Below are 5,205 nucleotides of genomic sequence, written 5' to 3' on the forward strand. Positions count from 1 at the left end.
GGAAATCTTTTGCCTAATCCCTAATAAAATGAAATAAAAAGGAATAGATGACTTTCAGACAATGTTAATAACTGCGAAACATGCAGCATTTGGATACCAGCATGTACCCTAGAACTAGTTTTAAAAATAACTTCCTAATTATTTATTTTAAAGCAGTGCTGATCCCTGAACTCAGCCTGATATTATTTCTTATTCAGCTTTTGCAATTTAAATGTTGTAATGTATTTCATTAATATCTTAAAGCATTACAAGACTAGCTATATTCCCGTTTATAAAAAATGTTATTTGTGACTGGGATTATTACTGCATGTATAGTAACATCTGAAATAAATGATCAGACTGGATCCTGACACTGAACAAAGAATTATTCCAACTCAAAAGTCAGTTTAACAGTCTACCCTAACCTGCTTAGTTTTCAACATTCATGGTTTCAAGATGCTTCAGTACTGACTGCGTTTTAACCTGTTCCTGCAATGCTTTAACTCATCAAAATAATTATAATTAAATTGATTATCTGTGTTATATTTACTTCTCTGTTAAACCTTTTAATGTTATTAATCTGCCAGGCTCATTCCATTTTTACACACTCCAGTTCCCATATTTTCCTTAAAACCCCAAATAGTCTAGGTAGCCACAGAAGTGATTGTTCCTACCAGTTTCTTTTCATCACTTCTGCAATTGACCAATTGACAACTGATTGATGGTTATCTTTTCACTTCAACAATGAAAGAAATTACCATCACTATAGCTATGTACAGTAAATGCCGCCAGAGTAAATTACATGATTCTAAAATTCTCCTTAGCTCACTTAGTAAAACATCAACACAAAAAGTTTCTTTTTTGCCTCTCTTCCTGTACTGCAGATTTGGCCTTTCCTGTCAGCTTCAGAAAAGAACTTGACAGCTTCTTTAAAAAGAGGAGTATAAAAGAACTTGAATAAGGGATGGCACAGGGCCGGGCTAAGGCTTCCATTCTCTGCAAGTGGCTATTCTTTGCACTGAAAAAAAATATATTAGGCATGTGAGCATAGATAAGCCACATAAGAATACCCCAAAGAATATTCCCAGTGACCTTGAGATTCTGCTGCAATTCCTTAACCATGCTATGTTGGAACAGCTTCATGAATTCTGAACTTTAGAATGGCTAACTTATTTCAAGTATGTGGAATGTATTCTTTGTGACTGTGTGTGTGGAGGGAGAAATACTCCCACAAAATTAGGGGAAAAAAAAGTTTGGCACTATGGAATAACAGAACTTCAATTGTTGCAGAAGTACAAGGATAACTTTATGTCATTATGAAAGAGTCAAAATTGCATAGTGCTGATGGACAAGAGTTTTAATTTTGCCTAAAAATGAAAGTTTTGATTTTTATCTAACATTCTTTAGCTCCAGCATAGCAGGATATTGAAGGTTTTTTTTATCACTGTACATTTGAAATATATTTTAGGTAGATTAAATATACTGTTGAGAAAGAGAATGAATGATTTATTAAATTTTATTCCTTCTCTGAGGAGAGGTTTAAAACACAAACAAAAATAAGAGAATTATTCCCTACTGAGGCTTTGTATGTCCATAACGTTTATTTTAGTAAATATCAAAAGATAATTCTAATGATATTTTTGTTGCCCAAAGAGATTTTTACAGTGATGTAAGAGTCTTTTTTTAACAGTACAAAATTAAATCATAAATAGATCCCTTCCAGTCTAAATTATGTCCTTTAAAACTACTTAGAATAATTATTGCAGCAAGGGTCTTTGGCAGCACATTGCACTTAGCCTTTAAGTGTAATTCTTCTATTGTTTTGGTTGCAAAGAGAGTCAGACTGGTCAGTCTTCAGGCTTTTCCCATTAATTTATTCTGAAGACATAATTCCATACTAATTTATTCTCTTCTCCCTCCACGTACTCTCCTTCCAAAGAGCTAGGCGCATAATGGGAAATACTGAGGTTCACCTTCTTGTAAAGTATCAGTCATAGGCCACTGCTGGAGGCAAGGTATTGGACTTGATGGACAACAGGTTATATATGGTATGACAAATCCTACTCAAACTTCCTTTACACCCGCACATCCCTCCTACAAATAGCTGCTAAGTGGTGTTTTACCACAACCCAAGAGGATGGAATATATTGTACAATGGACACACCCTTCCAAGAAGTGTCCAGCAAAGAGTTATGATAGTAGAATTGCCAGTCCTTGCCTTCTGGCCCTCAATTGCATGCTTGGCAGGAGACACTTCAGCTCCAAGAGCTGAAATCCCAAGCCTGATTCTACTACGTTAAAGTACAACATGCTACTGTCCCTGCCATCAAATTACCTCATCACCTTAGGTATGTAGTCATATATGAGTAACCTCTTTTCCCTCTAAACTTACAATCAGCATTAGTAAAAATCATTCAGGACTGCTGCGTCCAGTTCCAGTATCCACACTTCAAAACACACCTTGAAAAATTGGAAATGGTTCAGAAGAGATACAAGAAAAAGTCAAGGTCTGGAAAACGTACTTTATAGTGAGAGGACTTATTAAGATTAATTTAAGAGGCGACTTGATCATGGTCTACAAGTACCTATTGTGGAGCAGATTTCTGATAGAGAGATCTTTAATCTAGCAAACAAAGGCATAGCAAGATCCAAGAGCTAGAAGCTGAAGCAAGAAAAATTAAGACTGGAAACTAGGAACAAATTGTTAACAGTAAGGGCAAACTCCATCACATGAAGTCTTTTAACCAAGACCGGACATCTTCCTAGAAGATATGCTCTAGCTCATCAAGAAGTTATTGGCTTGATGTCAAAATTATTCGGTGAAACTGTATGGCCAGTATTATGGAGCAGGTCAGACAAGATGATCACAATGGTCCCGTCTGGACTTTGTGAATCTACATATATTAAGGGGTTAATCCAAAAGCCACTGAAGTAACTTTTCCCTTAGTAATTTTTTCCTCAGATCAGAAAAAAACTAATTGAGATAATGCACTCTCTATTGAAAAAAACTTATTGTATTGAAGAGTGTGTTTTGAAGTCCTAATCCTTTACAGTTTTCACTTACATTTTGCATTTAATTAATTAAATACATTAGCAAAAGCAACTATATAATGATGTAATTTTTACATTAATCATAAATATCTACTTAAAAAAGACAAATGGTGAAATATAAGTATTCTGTGATTCTTCCTTGCAGAGGCTGAAGGGAAAATGGGACATTTAAATAAGCTACTTATTCACTATTTCTTGAACAAGAAATGTACTCCTTTGGGGTTATCCTCCTCATGTTGTACACTGAAAAGTCTGTTCTCAGATCTGCATAGCTGATCTTGTTACCGCTATTTTGCTCTGCGTACAAGAACAGATATCCCACCCCAGAGATGTCAATAAAAGTTCCATGCATGCAGGCAATGTAGAACACTATATATTAAAATCTTTATGGATTTGCAGCACATCAGAGCTAACCAGATCTGAGAGCAGAATTTTGGTTTTAGTTATGCCCATATGAAAATCTGGAAACCCAACACAGTTTACATATGGGAAATTCTAGGGCTGGATGAACATGTTTATAATGTGCAATTTCTATGAATTTTTTCTATGAAATTTAAGTGAAAAGACAGCCTGAAATCTTCATTTATTTTTTTTGCAAAAATTATGTCCCATTTTCCAACAAGCTCTGGAAAGTTCAGTCCAGAACCAGATGTGAATGTTGCAGTTCTGGTCTCTCTCTCTAGACTAAACCACACATAATTATGTTCTGTTCCTTTAATGGTATCAAACTGTGATAACATACAAAGGTTGTATGATGATAATGCAGTTGAGGAGATCTTTGGAGAAAAATGACTTAATGCCATCTCCCTGGGCTGCTATGAAAGACACATGCTTCATTGGGATATTGCAGCGGACACTGATAGTACAGCTGGGAGGTTTTTGATGATGCCACCTCTTTGCACCAACGGTTTCAATGGTGAATAGCTGGGATCTCATCACCGAATAAAAAGATTAAAGAATGTTTATGCTAATTAGGTTCAATAGAGGAAAATTGTCATAGACAGCAAGTTGTGTGTGTGTTGGGGGGGCAGGCAGAGATTGAGTGAAAGCTAGGAATGATGAGGGAAGAATGAGAGAATCAGGCTCAGAAGGTGAAAAACTGACAGTCTTAAACTGTTTACTGGTATAATAATAAACTCATACTGAGGAACATTAAAATCAAAGGTACAACTGCAATTGAAACATGCCATATCTTAGATAAGCATTTTTCAGAACAGTCCTTTGCCCACTTTGAAACTTCCACAAATCAAGAGTCTTGAACACTCCTAAATGAAATATACTCTAGACTAGTTATCTTTTTAGGTGTTACTGAAATATAAATAAATAATAATAATTTTGACACTAGAAAGAAAACTCCAGTGATTATTTATAACGCAGATACATACTTTAACAAATAAACATTTACTTACTAGAATAAAATAGTCTAAAATAAATAAAATACTAAATTATTTATCTAATGTATAAAATAAAATATAAAAAATAAGAAGTAAAATATAAAAAAGATGATATGCTTCCTAGACAGAAACAAGTCTGATGATGCAAAGTAGGAATGACACATCTGGTTTTCCAGCAGAAAGCATTTGAAATCAGAGAGTTTCAAAAATGTTATACAGTAATTGTATACTTTTATTTAAGAAAATATTTTCATTACTCTGAAAATTAGTTTAAAAACTTAAGTTAACTAATAAGAATGAATATGATGGAATTTATTCTTCATAGTGGTAAATCTCTGATTTCCAGTCCTTTCTAATAGAAAGACAGTTATATCAATATTACTTTGCATCACTGGATTGTCGAGGTGGTGGCTTCTTGTTTGGTTATTAATGATTAATTATTCTCTTTTATTATATTTTAAGACACACATCCACTGCATTGGCTACTTTCTTGTAAATACAGGAAAAGTGGGGCATGGACCCTCCTGTAGAAGTAGCCGTATACACAACTGAGATCAACAGAGGCTCGCTGCTTCCATCCACTCTGGTCCCTTGGCAGCCCAAATCCTGTATGAGAAGATTCTATACTGTGGAAGGTGAAGGTGGCAAGTTAATGTCAACAGAGTTATTGAAATTACCTGCTAATACCCTATAAGATGTTATCACACAGAGATTGTTGTTTCTCCCCATACCTGTATCTACCCATTACCACAGAATAAAGCTTCTTCAGGGTCAGGGAATT

Source organism: Lepidochelys kempii, chromosome 9, assembly GCF_965140265.1.
Source record: "Lepidochelys kempii isolate rLepKem1 chromosome 9, rLepKem1.hap2, whole genome shotgun sequence".
NCBI classification, from domain to species: Eukaryota; Metazoa; Chordata; order Testudines; family Cheloniidae; genus Lepidochelys; species Lepidochelys kempii.